Source organism: Cyrtonyx montezumae, unplaced genomic scaffold (genome assembly GCF_038088225.1).
Source record: "Cyrtonyx montezumae isolate F1298 unplaced genomic scaffold, pur_monq_1.0 scaffold_3, whole genome shotgun sequence".
NCBI lineage: Eukaryota > Metazoa > Chordata > Aves > Galliformes > Odontophoridae > Cyrtonyx > Cyrtonyx montezumae.
The window spans coordinates 39,078,055-39,099,443 of NW_027072034.1; positions in this window are offsets into that span (position 1 = coordinate 39,078,055).

The following is a 21,389-nucleotide window of genomic DNA, read 5'->3' on the forward strand; positions in this document are numbered from 1 at the left end:
TAACTGTGTTGGGATGTTAATGTGTTGGGATGTTAATTAGTAAGTGATCAATTCTCTTGTGTTCTCCGATGTAATAGAGAGATCAGAAATATAATAAATAACCCACCAGTTATGTGTGGACAGAACTGCATTATATTCTGGACTTCTGAGTACAAGAGAGATACTGATTTACTGGAGAGAGTCCACTGAAGGGTCACAAAGATGGTTAAGGACCTGGAAAATTTCTCTTATGAGAAAAGATTTAGAGAGATGGGACTCTCAGAAAAGAAGGCTCAGTGGGTATCTCATAGAATTATGCAATGGTTTGGGTTGGAAGGGACTTCTAAGATCATCCAGTTCCAACTCTTTTGCTATGGGAAGGAATGTATTCTAGTAAATCAGGTTGCTCGAAGTCCCATCTTACCCGATCTTGAACAAGTTCAAGTACAGGGGAATCCACAATCTCTCTGTACGATTCATTCTATTTTCTCATCACTCTCATAGCAAAGAACTTCTCCCTTACATGTAACCTAAATCTCATTTACTTTAAAATTGTTATCCCTTGTCCTATCACCACATACCATCTTAAAGACTCCCTACTTACAAATTGGAAAGACACAGTAAGGTCTCTGTGGAACCTTCTCTTCTATAGGCTAAATTATTCCATCTCTGTCAGCCTCTCTTCACAGGAGAAATGCTCCTGTACACTGGCTTTTGTGATCCTTCTCTGGACCTCACCTAATAGGTCTATGTCTCCTTTGTGCTTGGAACCCCAAAGCTGAGTGCAGTACTTCAGGTGAGGTCTCATGGGAGCAGAGTCTCATCTGGAAAACTGAACACTTACAAAATTGTTAAATAACATTAATCCCAATAAAGACCTCTGAGGGACACCACTTATTACTGGTCTCCACCAGAACATTGAGTCATTGACTGAATTTCTTTGGATATGACCATCCAGCCAATTCTGTATCCACTGAACAGTCCATTTATGAAATGCATAACTGTCCATTTTACATACAAGGACATTGTGTGGGACCATATCAAAGGCTTTGCATTTGTCAGTGTAGATGTCATCAGTTGCTTTTCTCAGTGCATGTTGGAATTGAGGGCTTTTGTGCCCTAAGAAAACCGAAGGGGGGATGCAAAGAGAACAGACTCAGGCACATTACAGTGGTGCTCAGTAGCAGGACAAGATGTGATGGACATGAACGGAAACATATGAAGTTTCTTCTGAACATCAGGCTATGCTTTACCATGAAGGTTACCAAACAGGTTATCCAGAGAAGTGATGAAGTCTCCCTGGACATAGTCATGGGCAACAGGTGGCTCTGCTTAAGAAGGGGGGTTAGATGAGGTGAGCTCCAGAGCTGTCCTTCATCTTCTGCAATTCTGTGATTCTGTGATTCACAGTTGGTTAATAATGTCTTTGGAGTGTCTTACTCAGCTTTGGCTACTTCCTTATAAGACATTATACATTCTTTTATGCTCACTCCTTTTCTCCCCATGGAATCTGATATTCTCACTGGCACAGAAAAATTCTGGCTTCATTATTTTTTGGCAATATGATTTCTAGCTAAAAAAATAAAATAAAATTGTGTCTTACTGAATGATTCCACACTTGATAAACTCAAAAAGTGTTTGGTTTTAAAGATTTAGCTTCATAAGATAAAATTACTACAAGCTCTCAAGGGGGAGAAAAAACTGAGAACACTGTTTCTTGAACAACTTGTCCATATTCAATAAAACCCCTGATGAGTTCACAGGATGTGAAGTAGTGTCTCCTACTTCACTCGTTTGTTTATTGTTTAAGGCCTTAGAGACATAGCTGTAAGAAATGAATCTGCTCCAAATGTTACTACACAGGCTGTAGAGGAGCTTTCTTCTCCAAGCCTGGAGCACCTTCTCCCCTCCTTATGCACTGACCTGTGTGTCTGCAAGGCTCTTTCACTCCCAGATACTCACTCTGCTCTCCCTGAATGAATTTTTGGCATTAAACTATTTTTGCAGACAATATCTAAACTAAATTCATATTTATTAAATAATTTTAAAACATTCCTTTTGATTAAACTTTTGGACAATGTCTTCTTTTTATTCAATGAGTTTGTCTCAGGACAGCTTTTTTTTTTTTTTTTTTTTTTCAGGCAAAATACAGAAGCAACCCAACAACAACAATAACAACAAAAGCAAAAAATACAAAATTATTCTATTATGTGGTTTGTTCTATCTTCATAAGTTATGTTTCAGTTCTTTTATCAAGCCTGACAAGCTAGGCTTTACTGAAGATATAGTAATGAGGGCAATTTTTCTGATGTTTCTAACAAGTGTTTCAGTCTGAATCAATAAATACATTACATAGAAAGTGGAAAATACAATGCCTATGCTGAAGATTCTGAGATTCTTTAGGAATTTGCTGGCTTTGAAAGAACATTTTAAAATGTTGTTTAGAAGAAGATAGATTTCCTTTCTGGGACATCTGTTACAATTGGAATTGAACTGAATGGGATTATTCTGTACATTAATCACAGAGCAAATATATGCTTTTGTCTGTGTAACACTTTTTGATTTTACCTTGCATTACATAGATTTTTTTTCTTTTTTTTTTTTCTTTTCCCCTAGTTTCATATGTAAAATTCAGGAACAATATGATTTATCTTGTCTAAGCTTGTAGATAATTAATCAGTTATTTATATATATATAATATATATAATTCTATATAAAAATAATGTATATATATATATATAATTTGATCATGTTTTGCACAAGATATTGATGGAAAATTATCTAAGTCTTAAATAAACATCAATGCTTTTAAATAATCTTATGTACACTTACAAAAATTATTAACTTTAACAACTTTTTTATTTTTCTTCTTATGTTCTCAAAAAGGAAAACTTCTGTTTCTGAAATCACCAGCAATAAACTATCTTCTTCTAACCATAGTGTTAGGGAAATTTCCAGACTACTGTCACTGCAAAAAGGGAAAATAAGAATGCTTTTTACCAACAGTCATATTGTTTTTGTTTGGTCTGACATTTCACCAGTGCTAGAAATTTAAATTACAGTTCTCTGCTGACATTCTTCTGCTCTATATACTTATAACACATGATTAAGTTATAACATTTTCACGCAAAAATATTATACAGGTAAAAATGATTCTTGTAGGTTTTTTTAGAGTTTTTCCAGCTTCTCAGTTTGCTTTCTGAATATCTAGATCTTGACCCAGATTTACAGCTGAAATCATATTGTATCTGTTCTTCACATCATATTAATCTGCCTGTTTATAATGTTACTTTGATCTTGGGCACAACTGCTTACAATACTTCTTCAGATAAAATTCTATATCTGATGTTGTCTACAGTCTGTCAGTATGTATGCTGCTTACTTTTATTCTTGTTTGACCTGTTCACCTTGAAACTTAAATACTCTTATAAGTCTGTAAAACATCAGGATTATAATTTCATTTATTCTAGCCTGTTCACATAACAGTTTTTTTTTTCTTTTCTATCAATTTTCTCTTCTTGAAATAGACTCCTATTTTCTTAAGCAAATGTCACTTTTTTAATATTTTTATCATGTTTCCTAAATAGAAGATTATTAGGCAATTCAGCTTGAAACAGAATTGAATTGCATATGATTATCAGAAATGGTAAACTGATAAGATTCTTAGCTAATATGCTTTGAAGGAATAAAACTTTGTTTCTGATTAGTTCACAGAATTACAAAATTGTAGGTATTGGAAAGGACCACTGGAGATCACCAAGTCCAACCCCTGTTAAAGCAGATTCCCAGCAGTAGGTTTCACAAGAAGGCATCCAGGAAGGTTTCAGATATATCCAGAGAAGGAAATTCCATAACCAATCTGGAAAGCCTATTTCAATGCTCTGTTACCCTCAAAGCAAATAAGTTTTTCTAATGCTTGTATGGAACTTCCTATGTTCCAGTTTGTGTCCATTATCTCTTGTTCTGTCATGGGCACTGCTGAGAATAGCCTGGCCCCATCCAAGAGACACTTCCTCTTTAAATATTGATATGCATGGACAAGAACCCTTCTCAGTCTCTTCTTATACAGACCGAACTGTCCCTCATCCTTTCCTCTTAATGGAGATTTTCTAGGCTCATAATCATTTTTGTAGCTCTTTTCTGGATTCTCTGTAGAAATTCCAGTCTTGAACCTAGGAGTCCAGATCAGGTCACAGAATTCCAGATCTTGCCTCATCAGGACAGAGTAGAGGGAGAGGATCATAGAATGATAGAATTATTCAGGTTGAGAAAGACCTTCAAGATCATCAAGTCCAACCACAACGATACTATTCTAACTCTAACAACCCATTTCTAAATCATGTCCCTGAGCAACACATACAGATGGATTTTAGTCACATTCAGGGATAGTGGCTCAAACACCTCCCTGGAGAGCCTATTCCAGCACTTAACAATCCTTTCTGTAAAGAAGTGTTTCCCGATATCCAACTTGAACCTCTCCTGGTGCAACTTGAGGCCGTTTCCCCTGTAACCCATGAGAAGAGACCAACCCTGCTCTTACTACAGTTACCTTTCAGGTATTTGAAAAGAGCAATAAGGTCTCCCCTCATCCTTCTCTTTCCTGACTAAACAGGCCCAGATCCTTCAGTTGCTCCTCATAGGTAATATTCTTCAGGCCTTTCATCAGCCTTGCTGCCCTTTCTTGGACCTGCTCCAGTACCTTAATGTCCTTTCTGTATTGAGGTGTCCAAAACCATACACAGCACTCAAGGTGAGGTCTCACCAGTGCCCAGTACAGGGGAAGGATTACTTCCTTAGTCCTGCTCACCACACCATTTCTGATACAAGCCAGGATGCTGTTAGCCTTTTGGCCACCTGGGCACACTGCTGGCTCATACGTAGCTGGCTGTCCATCAGTACAACAAGGTCTCTTTCCATCAGGCAGCTTTCCAGCCACTCCTCCAGAAGCCTGTAGGGTGATCTGGAGTTGTTGTGACCAAAGCGAAGTATCCAACATTTGGCCCTACTGAAAATCATACAGTTTACCTTGTACCATCAATCCAGCCTATCCAGGTCCCTCTGTAGTGCCCTTCTTCCCTCCAGCAGATCAACTCTCACTCCCAGTTTGGTGTCATCAGTCACCTCCCTCAACCTGCTGGCTGCCTTTTTTTTAATGCACCCCTGGATATCATTGGTCTTAGCCCCAGGTTCACACTGTTCACTCGTGGTTACCCTATTGTTCACAGGGTCAACCAGATCCTTCTCTGTAGCGATCCTTTCCAGGAGGTCAGCCTCTAACCTCTATGATTAATGTAGTTATTCCTCCCCTAGTGTAGGACTCTACACTTGCCATTTTTGAACCTCATAAGGTTCCTGTGTGCCCAAGTCTTTCTCAGCTGTGTTATCTTCATCACCTGCTCAGCAAAAGGTGCTGGTGACAGAGCCCTTGATAGTAACAGGCATAGCGGGAGGAACAGGGGGAGAAAATTGAGAGTAAGTTAGAGACTGGGCTGAAGACCAGCCCTGCTACAACCTTGCTGTTACAAGGATAAGCTAAAATTATGTCCTGGACTCTGGACAGGGTGAGGAGAGTTCTGCAGGTCAGGTTAAGATAGACAGGCCTTTCCTTTGCCTCCAGAGCTCTGTTATTATCTAGGTCATTTTTGAACCTACAAGCACATCAACCATATATCAAGATTAACTGAGAATAGTAGGAGAAAAAAAAAGGTTATCTTTCTGTGTAAAAAATAAATTATTTTTAGAAGCTTAGAAAAATGCCCTAGTTTTCCAATATAGCAGAGAGAGTATTTGCAGACAATAGCAAACAATCTTCTGCCAAATTATTTTGTCGTACTACATCTATATCTATGACTGACAATCCCCACTACACTTTGAGGTTCAAATTACAGTTTTCACTTCTGCACTTTTCAAAAATTCTCTATGCAGGTAAACAGAAACTAGGCTTAACATACAAATTTAGCATGCTTCATAACTGCTCTTTTTAGAAAAATACTTGAAAGAAGGTTGTATAGAAACCATTAGGTCACAGCCTGAATCAGGGACAGAGCACCTGATGAAGGGATATAAACCAATCTGGGGAGCACAGGTGCAAGCAATTCATCTGTGCAACCAGAAGGGCTGAAGTCCAGGTCCACCCCTCCCTAACCTCATTAAAGGGCAGGCAGCCCTTAATGTATCTTTTATGCAACCTCTAAGGAAAATATATTTATAAGATTAATTTGGTTGTTGCTTAGTGATAGGAGTGTGTCTAGGAACAGTCCAGGCTACTCAGCTGGGGATAGCCATCCTCATTATGGAGTAGGGTGGTGTCAGGACAGCTGGCCTGAATTAGACAAGAGGTTATTTCATACCACGTGAAACTATGTGAAAGGCTTTAAAGATGCGGGCACTTGGATGGAGGGAGGATCTCAGGGTCTGGACAGGCATTATTGGTGGGTGTTGAGACATCACGCTGTGAGACACTGAGTATTGGTCAGGTTATTGACTAGTTAAGCTGTTAGGTGAGTGGAAAGTAATAGCATATATAGAGAGAGTTATCACTACATTTTTGCTTTACATTTTCCTTTTCTGTCTTAGTAAATATTTTTTATCTTAACCTATGGGTTCTATTTTGTTTCCAGTTTGCACCCTCAAACCAGAAGGAGTCAGAGAGGAATGAGTGAACACCATGTTGTGTTGAGCTGTCTTCCAGGTAAGACCACAACACCAGATTTGCAATATCCACAAAATTACTCAGTGTACTTTCAAGTCCTGTATACAAATAGCTAATGAAAACATTGAAGGGAAATGGCCCTAAAATGGAGCCATGTGGAATTTCACTAGTGACTGGATGCCAGTCTGATATAAACTTATTTATTATAACACTTTGAATCTGATCCATCAGCCAATTTTATGTTTTTGTCTAGCATGAGAACACAAACTGAAGCCAGAAGGTATGTTTATTTCAATATCGGTTGCAATGTTAGTTTCTTCATATTTTCTGTCATATATTTCTTTGCTTTGCCTCTTTTTTGAACATTTGATCAACAAGTTGGTGTTTATCTTCCAGGTTTTTGTTTTTTCTTAATGACTTCAGGGAATAGTAATTGACAGGCCACTATTTTCATATGTCTAAAATTAAGAATATTTTGAGTGTGTTACTTTTACATTTCTTGCATTAAATTTAATCTGCATTTTATTTTCTAAGTTCTCAGCACTGCCAGGACTGTTCTCATTTTTTCAGTTCAAGTTTATATCTACAATCATGATATTTCCATTTAACACTGTAGGTATAATGAGGTTAAGCTACTCAACAATAGCTTCATAGGTGAGAAAAATCTTAAATATTTTCTACAAGAGTCTGAGTCTCTTTGTCAGACCTTGTTTTATAGATTAAAACAATCATGGTGTCATAGATCTCAAAGGTCATCTAGTTCCAACCCCCCTGCCACAGGCAGGGTTGCCAACCACTAGATCAAGCACTAGATCAGGTTGCCCAGGGCCCTATCTAGCCTGGCTTTGAACATCTCCAGAGATGGAACATCCAGGTGGCTTCTCTGGGCAAGATGTTCCAGCATCTTACCACCCTCTCAGTTAAAAACTTCTCCCAAATCTAATCTAAATCTCCCCTCCCTTAGTTCAAAAACCATTCCCCTTGTCCTATCTTTATTCACCTATGTATAAAGTTGATTTAGCGTGTCTTTGTAATCTCCCTTTAAATGCTGGAGAGCCATAATGAGGTCTTTCTACAGCCTTCTCTTCTCTAGACTGAAAAAAAACAGCTCCTTTAGCATACCTTTGTAGGAGAGGTGTTCTAACCCTCTAATCATCTTCATGACTTTACTCTAGACCCACTCTAAAAACTAGCTGTTTCCTGTGTTGAGAGCCCTAGACCTGGGTGCAGTACGCCACCTGAGGCCTCATGAGGGCAGAGTAGGGAGGGACAATCCCCTCCCACTCCTAGCTGGTCACCCCTCTTCTGATGCTGACCAGAATATCCTTGGTCTTCTGGGTTCCACTTGTGTTAAGTTTTTCTTTTGCCAGGGCCTCTAAGTCCTTCTTGACTGGGCTACTCTCAAGGAGTTCTTCTCCCAGTCTGTATGAATACCTGGATTTATCCCAACCCAAGGGTACTACCTTGCTTTGATTTGTTGAACTGTGTGAGGTTTACCTGTCCCAACCTTCTGAGTTTATCAAGATTTCTCTTCATGGCATTCCTTCCTTCTGCTGTGAGACTCTGATTTTTCCTGACCTCCACCTGGGCGTAGAGCCATTGACCACAACCCTCTCTGTGATCGCACAACCAATTCCTCATCCACTGAACAGTCCACTCTTCAAACCCACATTTTTCCAATTTAGTGGTAAGGATGTGGTATGGGACCATGTAAACGTCCTTGATGATTTGGCCTTGTCTTCAGGGTCAGTCATAACTGCTCATAGAATCACAGAATGGCTTTGGTTGTAAGGAAACTTTATTAAAGCTGTTAAATAGAAATGGCCCCAGTACCGAGCCCAGGGGGACACCGCTCATGACTGGCTGCCAACTGGATTTAAATTCATTGACCACAACTCTTTAGGCTCAGCCATCTAGCTAGTGTTTCACCCAGTGGGGTGTTGTCAGCAGTTTTCAGGTCAGTTTGACCCGGTACCGTGACAACTGAGGTAGGGGACCCATGGGCCCACTCCCTGGGGAAGAGGAAGGGGGAATGGGAAAAAGGGAGAAGAGCGATGGGCCTAGGAACAAAACAGTGGCAGTGATCTGAGGAGGAAAACTAACTTACTCAATAACACATCGGAAATCAAAATAACACAATGTGATACAATATAATTGGAATTGAGGCTAATGAATCAAATAAAATGAGCAAGAGAGTGTCTGATAAACTGAAGGCCTTACGCTAACTCTGAAGGTGGATGGCTGCAACAAACACCTACTGCTGAGCTCGATCCCCAAGGGAAGAGAGATGGTCCCGTGACCACAGACAGTTTTTATCTTTCCCTCTGGGCGGAAACATGTAAAAATGCAAAGCATCACGCAGTCCTCTGGGGAATGTAGCTCTTCCCTTCTGAGACAGACATATCCCTAACTATTGATGATCCACAGAGCTAGATCATTAACTCTTTAACTCCCAATATACTACATGATGTTAAGATGTAGAATATTAATAACATAACAAAAATCATAAAACCATGACAGGTGTGCACCCACTCAAACCATGGGCAACCAGCTTCTTCATGAGAATGCTGTGGGAGATAGTGTCATAAGCTTTACTGAAGTCCAGTTAGACCACATCAACAGCCTTACCCTTCATCCACTAAGTGGGTCACCTTGTCACAGAATGAAATCAGGTTTGTCAGACAGGATCTACCATTTGTAAACCTGTACTGACTGGGCCTGATCCCCTGGTTGACTTTTAACTGGTCCATGATGAACCAGTCCATTTCTTTCAGGACCTTGAAATGCATGTCATTTGGTCCCATAACTTCATTTTTTCATGCCTAGAAAAAACATCCATTACTATTCATTCAATGTAAAAGCATTTTTGCATAGATTTCTGCAATAAAACATTACAAATATAAGTGCCTGATGTATCTTGTTTTGCAAGCTGCATACCTGTATGTGTTTGCAAGAGCAGACAGAGACAGTTCTAATGGAAAAACCGTCCCTTAATTACACAGACTAGATTTTAAAGCCAAGGAGATCATACATAGGAAATGTCTAATTATGTTCATTGGAAAGCTCTGAAGAAAATCTTTAAATTAAGCAGAACATGATGAACATACACCCCTTTTCCCTTTATCCATGCTGGTGACTGAGAATGCATTCTCCAGAAAGGTAACCTATGCATCAGCAAAGTTGTAAAACAAGCTTACTTCTCTTTTCAGTGGCATCTCTGATAAATGTATTCCTACATTGTTGATGAGTAAGAACTGTATGAATTAATATTCAAATATGAATTATTCCTGCACTGAATATAAATCAGCATAGTTTCTGAATTTGCTAAAAGGAAATTTACTTGGATGAAGGTGTCAGATGAATTAAAAATGAAGATTCCTCATTATAGCTCCCTGTGCTGGAACTGGCTTGTGGAAATTCAGTTTATATTTTCCTATGCCATAGTGGAATGAAAAAAAATTCCAATTTGAATTTTATTAAAAGAATTATGCTTTAGATACTCTGGAAAAAAAAATAATAATAAAATAAAAATAAAGGAATACCAATCTGCACTTTCTGTTCTCTAAGTCATTCATAGTTTTTTGGCAAGGGATCTAGCTAGCTTATTCACATGCTGTTGGATTGTGTTTGCTGTTGGTTTTAGATATTGTAGTATGTTAGCACCACTTGGGAAATCAAAGTCCATATCAGATGTGTTGAAGCCTGCGTTTATGATAAAAGTTGATGATTTGATGTGATTGAGTTTGAGCATAGTCAAAGGATATTTCATAATAAACACCTAATGCTAAGGAATTTGGGATATGAAATTTATGCTATCCTTATTCTAGTTTCAGGAAGCAAAGAAGATACTGCACAGAAAAAAACAAACAAACAAAAACCATACATATATGAAATGTTATCAAAACAATTATATGTTTCTCAGAAAGATATTAATTGGTTTTGAATGTAAAATCTAAAGTTTTTCAAAAGCTGCCAGACTCTGGACAACAAAACAACCATTCTGAAGTAGTTTTAACCAAAGTAATACAGCTAAACTGGAAAAAAAAAAGAAAAAAGAAAAAAATAGTAAACATAAATGTCATAAATGTTTGCTTATAAAATTTATAAATAAAATAAAGAACAGTCTTTGTATGGGAGATGGATGTGGGCTTGTATGTTCTCTAATTTATATAAATGAAACAACTGTAAGTTTCAATTCAGATGAATTGCCAAAGCAGTGAAGATTAATTATCTGAGATCTTATCAGCTATCACCACTGATAGCTCAAAACTGTATTTGTTTCATATTGATTTGGACAAATCCCATATCAGTAGAGCTAGAGAGTTAGTTCCAGCATCAATGATTGCACTGCCATGTTGTTAAGAGCTATATCATGTCCTTCTCATACATGTACAGCAATGGACCCTATTCTAGGATGTTTTGTTTGTTTGTTGTTGTGTTGTTGTTTTTTTCTGGTGGTTTGTTGGTTGGTTGGCTGTGGGTTTTTTGACAGTGATCATTTCTTAGACTTGGCTATGTTTAGAGGCTATTCCATGTTCAAAACACTATGCAGAGGATCTAATGTAGATTTAAACTTTATTCCAACCTCAAGTCCTTTTCCTTGGTCCTTTTCCTTTTCTGCTTTTAAGGCAGATCTACAAGTGACTATAATGTGAGCCTGGACAACACCCTGAGAGAGATTTGAGTTGCTGAGAATTAAGCATGGTGTCTCTTCTCTTAATTTGACTGATGTGTCAGCCACTCCTGAGAGAGCACAGAGCAGTGCCCAAGAAGTAGTTAAGTCATTGGAGGGGGTCTGGTGTAACTTCCTTTCATTTAGGTTGTGTCCGTTATCTCAAAAAGTCCTGGAACTGGGACCATGTACAACTACAATCAGGGGTTAGAGGAGACTGTCCCTTCCCTTTTTCTTTGTTACTGTAGATAGGGGTTAGGGAGGACTGTCTACTGATTCTCATTCTCTTTCTCTCTTTCCCTCTCTCTCTGTCTCTACCCTTAAACTTGCTAACTAACACAAAGTTTACTTGAATTTCCTAAAAAGCCACATAGCTTACATAGATATTATTGTGACAGGACCAATAATCATTTTATAGAGATCTTCTATTGAAGATCACAGATCACAGAATTATAGGGGTTGGAAGGGACGTTTAAAAATAATTGAGTCCAACCCCCTACCAAAGCTGCTCCCTAGACCAGGTTGCACAGGTAGGCATCCAGGTGGGTCTTGAACACCTCCAGAGGAGGAAACTCCACAACCTCTTTGGCAGCCTGTGCCAGAACTGAACAGAAGAAGAACAGAACTCCATCCCTGCACTGTGTAGAAGTTCCCACGCACAATTATGTGGAAATTGCCATGCCTCAGTTTGTGGCTATTTCCCCTTGTCCTATCACCACACAAGAGAAGAGTTCAGCCCCTTTGCATCCAACTCCTTAGACATTTATAGATGTCGATCAGATACCCTCAGAGACTTCTTTTCTCAAGGCTAAACAGACCCAGGTCTATCAGCCTTTCCTCATGAGGGAGGTGTGTCATGTTCTTTGTCATCTTTGTAGCCCTCTGCTGGACTCTTTCAAGGATATCCCAGTCTTTTTTGTACTGAAGAGCCCAGAACTGGACACAATACTCCAGGTGAGGCCTCACCAGGGCAGAGTAGGAACACCTCCTTCGACCTGCTGGCCACACTCTTTTTAATGCACTGCAGAATCCCATTGGTCTTCATGGCCACCAGGGCACACTGCTGACTCATAGCCAACCTGTTATCCACCAGGACACCCAGGTCCCTCTCCTCAGAGCTCCTCTCCAGCAGGTCAAACCCCAGTGTTGAACAGGACTGGACCCAGCACCAATCCCTGAGGAACATCGTGAAGTACAGGCCTCCAACTGGACTCCGTGCCACTGATCACAACCTTCTGAGCTCTGCCAGTTCTCAACCCACCTCACTGTCCACTAATCTATTCCACACCTCCTCAACTTTGTTATAAGGATGCTGTGAGAGACAGTATCAAATACCTTGCTGAAATCAATGTAGACTACATCCACCACATCCACTGCTCTCCCCTCATCCACCCAGCCAGTAATGACATCATAGAAGGCTACCAGGTTGGTCAAGCACAACCTCCCCCTAATGAACCCATGTTGACTATTCTTGATGACTCTCTTTTTGTTCAACTGTCTGGAGATGGCATCCAGAACAAACTGTTCCATCACCTTTCCAGGGACGGAGGTGAAGCTGACTGTCCTGTAGTTCCCTGGATCCTCCTTCTTGCTTCTTGCAAAGATGTTTTGTGTTGTTGTTTTCTTGTTATTTCTTTTTTTCCTTTTTCTCTTTTTCTTTTTTTTCTTTTTCTTCTTCTTTTTCATCTTTTTCCTCTTTTTCTTCTCCTTCTTTTTCTTCTCCTTCTTTTTCTTCTCCTTCTTTTTCTTCTCCTTCTTTTTCTTCTCCTTCTTTTTCTTCGCCTTCTTTTTCTTCGCCTTCTTTTTCTTCGCCTTCTTTTTCTTCGCCTTCCTTCTTTTTCTTCGCCTTCCTTCTTTTTCTTCGCCTTCCTTTTCTTTTTCTTCGCCTTCCTTCTTTTTCTTCGCCTTCCTTCTTTTTCTTCGCCTTCCTTCTTTTTCTTCGCCTTCCTTCTTTTTCTTCGCCTTCCTTCTTTTTCTTCGCCTTCCTTTTTCTTCGCCTTCCTTCTTTTTCTTCGCCTTCCTTCTTTTTCTTCGCCTTCCTTCTTTTTCTTCGCCTTCCTTCTTTTTCTTCGCCTTCCTTCTTTTTCTTCGCCTTCCTTCTTTTTCTTCGCCTTCCTTCTTTTTCTTCGCCTTCCTTCTTTTTCTTCGCCTTCCTTCTTTTTCTTCGCCTTCCTTCTTTTTCTTCGCCTTCCTTCTTTTTCTTCGCCTTCCTTCTTTTTCTTCGCCTTCCTTCTTTTTCTTCGCCTTCCTTCTTTTTCTTCGCCTTCCTTCTTTTTCTTCGCCTTCCTTCTTTTTCTTCGCCTTCCTTCTTTTTCTTCGCCTTCCTTCTTTTTCTTCGCCTTCCTTCTTTTTCTTCGCCTTCCTTCTTTTTCTTCGCCTTCCTTCTTTTTCTTCGCCTTCCTTCTTTTTCTTCGCCTTCCTTCTTTTTCTTCGCCTTCCTTCTTTTTCTTCGCCTTCCTTCTTTTTCTTCGCCTTCCTTCTTTTTCTTCGCCTTCCTTCTTTTTCTTCGCCTTCCTTCTTTTTCTTCGCCTTCCTTCTTTTTCTTCGCCTTCCTTCTTTTTCTTCGCCTTCCTTCTTTTTCTTCGCCTTCCTTCTTTTTCTTCGCCTTCCTTCTTTTTCTTCGCCTTCCTTCTTTTTCTTCGCCTTCCTTCTTTTTCTTCGCCTTCCTTCTTTTTCTTCGCCTTCCTTCTTTTTCTTCGCCTTCCTTCTTTTTCTTCGCCTTCCTTCTTTTTCTTCGCCTTCCTTCTTTTTCTTCGCCTTCCTTCTTTTTCTTCGCCTTCCTTCTTTTTCTTCGCCTTCCTTCTTTTTCTTCGCCTTCCTTCTTTTTCTTCGCCTTCCTTCTTTTTCTTCGCCTTCCTTCTTTTTCTTCGCCTTCCTTCTTTTTCTTCGCCTTCCTTCTTTTTCTTCGCCTTCCTTCTTTTTCTTCGCCTTCCTTCTTTTTCTTCGCCTTCCTTCTTTTTCTTCGCCTTCCTTCTTTTTCTTCGCCTTCCTTCTTTTTCTTCTTCTTTTCCTTTTCGTGTATAAACTTTGAGTGTTGTTTCACCTTAAACTGAGGTGATTTGTGAATTTGGTCACTGTGCCCTTCCCACAGGCAGGATGTGACAATGTTCTTGGTCCATTCTTTGCTCAGCCCAATCCTTACTCTTGGCCTTGTGGAACTTCATGATGTTTTAATGGGTCTACTCAAGACTTTCCATGTCCCTCTGGTTGACACTCCTTTCCTTCAGTGTGTTGCCAGCACCATTCAGCTTGATGTCATCAGCAAACCTACTGAGGGTGCACTCCATCTCACTGTTATATCATCAGCAAATATGTTAAGTAGTGCCTGTACCCAGCTATGAGGTGTCATCTAGGGAGGGCATGGTACTAACTCCTGTGGTACGTCACTTGTCAGTAATTGTATTTGAAACATTTAGCCATTGATTGCAACTCCCTTAGTGTGACCAGCCAACCAATTCTTTATACAACAAATGGTCTAATCATCAAACTCAAGTTTCTCCAATTTGGAGATGTTCCGTGGGACAGTATCGAATGCTTTGAATAATTCCAGATAGATGACATTTGTTGCTCTTTGCTTACCCACAAATGCTATAACCCCATCATACAAGACAACCAATCTCAGTACTTACATTGTTTTAGAAATGTTTAAAATTGAATTTTGAGATGACAACCTATCTTCATGCAGGTAAATGTTGTGCAGAAATTTCAATGAGTGTTAATATTTGGTTTAAAAATGTTGTGCTCTTGAGTTGCCAATGTTCTACAGAATTTTGGATCAACGAGTATTTATTTGAAAGATGAAACAGGAATTTGTTGAACTCCATTGTGTTTCCACTGAGAACACTTGAAAATAAACAGAACTCCTACAAAAATTTCACAGTTTGACAGTAGAAAGAGATTTCATCATCAGATTATCACATTATAAAAAAACTAACAACCAGACTAACTTTGAATTTTAAAGTGTTATGCAATAATAGTTACTACTTTAATTTCATGTGTAAACCCTCTATGACATTTCACCATTTCAGCTCCTCACTCTCTGAAATATGATAAAAGAAAAATGAGTACCTTTCAATAAGACCTGGAGCCAATAAAAACTCTGTGATAAATCCAAGTTTGCATTTAGAGTGCAACTGCACTTTCAAGTTGTCAGTAAAATGGTTTTGTGAAAGTTTAGGTTAAAAAAAAAGAATAAAAAAAGCAACATCTTGAAGACTTGCCTAATATTTCATTTATAGTGGACATAATATACATAGCTGGCATGTTTTTATATGTAAGTCATAAATCATTGACATAAAAATCACTGTTGGCTATTCACGTAACTATCAACATAAAAGGACATATGCAAGGTGAATTTGAAAACCTTTGTAGTAATACCATATTATACACCTTTTTTCAGGTACTGACTGGCTTAACGAAGAATTATCCATATAAGGATATTCACCACATCACTTTCCACAATTTTTCAAGGACGTGATATAGAGCTAGTGAAATATAAACCAAATCAAGTTTATTACATGAAAGTTTGTACACTTTCTACTGAAGATACTTTTGTATCTTTGGAGAAGTGGAAAGGGAAGGAAAAAACGTTAAGAAACAAAAACTTTTTACTATCATTTTTTAATACTAAGATCTTCTCAGGCAAATGTGGCACAACATCCCATTACAATCTAAGACTTCTTAAGTGGAATGAAAAATTAAATTGTCTTTGTCTATAAGGAAATGCATACTTACAGGAATCATTATATATCTTTCCCAGTTGAAACCAAGGAATTGAAAAAGATGTATATATTCCTTATGCATGAAGTGTCTGGGGAAAAAAAAAAAGAGGCCTAAGAAGAGCTGCAATTGTGACCCTGTGCATGTAATTACATTTACAAACACTCTTCCTAATGTAATGTACTACAGGCTATTCTTTCCTATTAGGAATGTGTTCTTTCAAGTTTGGAAAGTAGGTAAACACAGGCTATCATATGGTCTGTAAACTTATTTGGTATTTTGTTTAGAAAATGGGTCACGATATTACTTTCCATAAGATCTTACTTTCTGCAGCTCAAGGCTTAATCTCTGAATCAAGTACCTATAAATATTGATCAGCTCAAACAATGTATCTAGAAGTCACATTGAATATCTACAAACATATGCAAATAAAGGGCATAATTACTTATTTATATATTTTTTTGTCTGAAATAGATAGAGGTTGATTGTTTTTCTGTTTGGCATCATAAGAAGTATTTTATTCTGCAGGAATTCTAATAGTGTATTTCAGCACAAACACAAAGCAGATCTGGATTTAGAAGCTGGAAATTTGAAGGCTGCCCTGAAGTTCTTGTTCCTATTTTTTGTTTACAAAAATCCTTGTGCCAACCTAGCTTGAAAAGAAACACCTGCAAGAAGCTCACTGAGGTTTATAAGAAAGTAACTGAATGGAATCCTTTCCTCCCAGCATTATGAGCTTCATGTGTGTTTAATCTAGTATTATAATTATACAATGGTGTAAAATGTCAATTGTTCTAGTGTCTATTTACCTTTGCTTACTTCCTTTACAATGTAAGCTTAAATACATCAGGAATGAATTAACTGGTGACATTTATATATATATAAAACATTTGTTTGTGGAAAAGTTTCTTAGTGTCTTGTTACCCTTATGGTCTTTTCCTATACATTAGATATCAGGCTGTAGAATTCTACAACCACATCAAAGTTCTATATAAAATGACTATTTTATTTAAAATGAGTTGATCTGGTGAAAGTTAAACCCCTATAAATATTTCAAAAGTATGGAAAGGCATTTCTTCTCTAGTACAGTGTTTCAGTGCTTCTCCTCACTGATTGCTTTGAATTCCGGATTTACCTGAAAAAAGCTGGCACAATTGGAAATACATTGTTGTATTAGCATTATATAAATCTGAAGAGCTGAAGATGATGTTTGAATTTGTTATAAATTCTTCATCTTTTGCCGAAGTTTTATGAGGTAAAATAAAATATGTTCATTGCCAGTGGATAATTTCCTTAAGCAGACTTATTCATTATTTTGCTACTAAATTATACAAAAATGATATCTTGGATGGAATATTTTCAATATGCTGAAAAAGGAAATACGTACATCTTTATAATAGCAATCTATCTAAGGATCTAGCAGAGCTAACAAAAAAAAAAAAGCCAAACAGTATGTGACGTGTCACTGCATCAGCAGTCATTTTCTCAAAAACAGTTATAAAGAAAGAAATCTGCTGTTAAATTGCATAAACTTGTCACATAAACATGTTAAAAACAGTTTTTATCTGAATTCAACATTAGAATCACATTGAAATTTATAGGCTGAAAAGGAACAGATGTATCCATTAAAATATAGAGGTACATCTGAATTCATTGTACTGTAACTGTGTGGAAAACACTTACCTGTTCCTGTACAGAGTAGCTGCTTTGAAGGTAATAAACTGTAAAACTTACCATGTTGCTTTATAAAGCTTCACTGAGGTGTTTGAGAGTCATATGAAGTAGTGATTGGATTTAAGGAACTTGAAGCACTACTGAAAGACGAACCCTGCCAAGTACTACAAGAGTTCAAAAATAATATGGCTATTTATGCATAAGTGAGTTTTGCTATGATTGCTACCTAGTACTTACTTTATTACAATATACGGATCTGAAATATACTTGCTTTTTACACGGTTTCACTGTATGTATCTTCAAACAGATAAGTTATTTGAGCTTTTCCAGGAGAATGAAGATAAAATATAAGTTATTTATGTCTTCATTAATCTCTGGGAACAAGTCGTACTAGTCATACGCAAGACCTAAACTAAACAACTTCCTTTGATTAAATGTCAGCATCCCTTAAAAACCCATGACCCAATTTTAGGTCATGACCAGTTGCAGAAAATGTACCAGCTGCCCTGGAGTCTTAGCTGAGCAAAGAGCAAAGGCAAGACCAGTGCAGACTTTGCAAACGATCTTTTCTCTTATTCGCTGTTAGCTTCAGCATAGAAGTCTAACATTGATCCCCTTGCTGATCTTTAGTCCCACAGTTTGGTTTCTCGTTTTTCTAGTGACCATATTTGAATATTTGAAAATACAAGCATGTTTCTCCAAAATTATATTCTGTATAAACTTAAATCTAGGCAAACTCTCTTCCTTTTCCTTCTCTACTGTTTATCCAAAAATCTCACCTTTCAAATATCCTAAAAAGTTCATATTTCCTTTATATTTATATAAACTTTTACATATAGAGTTACATTTGCATTTGTATTAGCATTTAAGTATATTTACATTTTTTTATGGATTTTAGTTAGGCCTTTGATACTACCTCTTGAATCATATTTCTGGACAAGTTGTCTAACTGAGATAAACAGTTTCTATAATGGTATACTAGCTAATGAACTGCCTCAACTAGTTGTAGTGAATGGGGCTACTGGCATTTTCCAGGGCTAAGTTCTATGTCCAAACCTGTTCATCATTTTGATCAGTGGCCTCAGTGTTGGACTGGAGTAAATCTTCAACCAGGTTTCTGAAGTCACTAAACTGGGAAGTGCTTCTGACTCCATGGAAAGACAAGAGGTCTTGTAGAGGAATGTATATATGTTGATCAACTGTAATTGATCATAGGGATATGGGGAAGGGAAGGTGGGTGATAGAAAAGAGATGAAAAGCATGGACACTTGGCAGAAAGCAAGAGAGATATAATCACCACCGTGGATCCAGAGAGGTTCGTAGTAGGTCCGTTGATCTCAGGAACTTGTCTGGTCACCGCGGGGGATGGGAGATGGCAGCAAGCAGGCCTCAGGGTCCGTCCTAAGTCTCTTCGGGAGTTCTCTTCAAATAATTTTTCTTTGGGAGTTCTTCTCCAAAGTTCTTTTCTGAAAGTTCTTCTCCCCCCCCCCCAAAATCCTTAGTTCAGTGAAGGCCTTTTATCCCTCATTTCTCAGGTGTTTTTTTCCTTTTCTCTTTGTGTGACATGTCTGGCCCAACAATAAGCCAGCAGCGGATGTTGCCTTCATTGCCATGCAGGAGCATTGTCTTTTGTGGTGGTCAGCTTCTCCAAGAGTGCCCCCACGGAAAAGACTATTTGCACCTATTTCTGCTTATCTTTACAAACGTAAGCAGAGACAATGGCACCATAACACCCATCCAGATAACCGGCAGTTATCAGTCAGTCTTTTCGCCAGAAAAGGCCTTACCAAGCAAGCTTTGAGACAAAAGAAAGGAAAAGAGTTTCTGTCTTTTACACCAGTATTTAAGTTATTTAATTACATCAGTAAGATCTCTGATCCTTCAACTGAGTAGTGATTTGCTAGTAGTCCAAACATTAGCTCTGATCACACAACACCTTTCAATTCCTGTGATTTTTTATACTATAGATGAATATAACGTATCACAGTGTTCTAATCTTCAATATGTTTAACCATCTCAGACTGAGGGAATAGCAGTTCTGATTTCAATATTGAAAAAAAAAATATATGGTATTTCTTTTGAACTAATTTTTATACAGTCAGAAAGAAAGAAACAAACAAAAACAAAAACAAACAAACAAAAAAAAAAACCCAAACCCTGATAACTTTGTCATTTAGGTTTGTTTAGCAATAATAGACGCCAGTTCAAGGAGTTTAAGGACAACCAACATTAAGGTTGAAAACTATTATTAATTATTATTTTCCTATTTTTATTTGATATCAAAATATAACGAAGTTGGTAAAAAATGATTAATAATAATTTTCTTCACAAACAGATGTAATAATAATAATACAAAAACTTAGTGCAAGAAGTGCATTTCTTATGCAAATTGTCAGTTCAAAAACTTAAGCCACAATGAATCCTTGATATTAAGCAATGGAATATATTTTCAGGGAATTTGACATTGATGTCTGATGGACAACACTGATGTCAGTATCAAACAGAAATTTCTTGAAATAACATGAGCAAGTGAATTAAAATAACTGGGAATGAGGGCAGAAGTGAGTGGGTGAGGGACATTCCTCTGTGAACAGGATCTGCTGGATAAAAAGTTTTAATGGATTTGACCTCATGCATTTCAATGGTGCTTTTTCTCTTTCTTTAAAAAACAAACAACCAAACAAACAAAAACAATGAACAACAAAAACAAAAACTGTACTTATTTTCACTTCACTCTTTTTTGATTTCTTATGCCTGTAATACACATGCCAGCTCCAAATCTTTATTCTTATATATCATGTGTATCAATTCACTGAAAATATATTCAAGATTTCTAGTTTTCTACTGTATTCACCATTGTGAAGTACACTCCTGTGGTAACAGGCCAAACTGTTAGGAAACAATAGAAGATTAGAACACGACTTTCTAATGACAGATTATAATTCCCTTTGGATTTTTTTTATTTTTATATTTAACCTGGCCTGCAGCCAGGACGTTTTCTCAAAGACTGAAGGTCTCAAAGGATGTGGAAATATCTTATTACATTTTCACCTGAGTAGTTCAACACAACTCTTTTTCTGTTCTTGACATTAGTCTGACAAGCCTTGGAGGGACATGATAAGAATGACCATAAAATGTGTTCATTTGTCACCAGAATTTTTTCTACTAGAAAACTGGTAAAAAAAAACCAACACCTTGCTTGACATCTAGGATTCTATCATCCTCAATACATACAATAAAACCTTATACTGAGCCTTTTCTAGAGGGCTTCAGTGGTAGGAATCTAGAACTTTAATTTTTGACAAGTCTTACTTAATTCCTCCACAGTCAGGGCTAATGAAATTATTTCAGTCAGCAATTGTAGCCACTATTGTGATTTTGATCATTCAATATATAAAGAAAAGCTGAAAATTTGATAGCTTTTAATTACAGATTGATTTATTTATTTTTAATTAAAATCAGGATTCTGTTCATTTGGTCACCCCCAAAAGAGAGATTCTGGCCAAAGAGAGAGACTTGTTTTCAGTTGCTGCTAACTTCAAAAGAATATTATAGATTGCACAAATCTGACAGTCACATTTTAACTGACTCCACCAATGTAGGGAAGACTGTTAGTTCTCCTTGATCAGATTTCAACACAAATTGATTTTATCAGGATGAAGATAGAAACACAAAAATTCCTTCATTCACTAC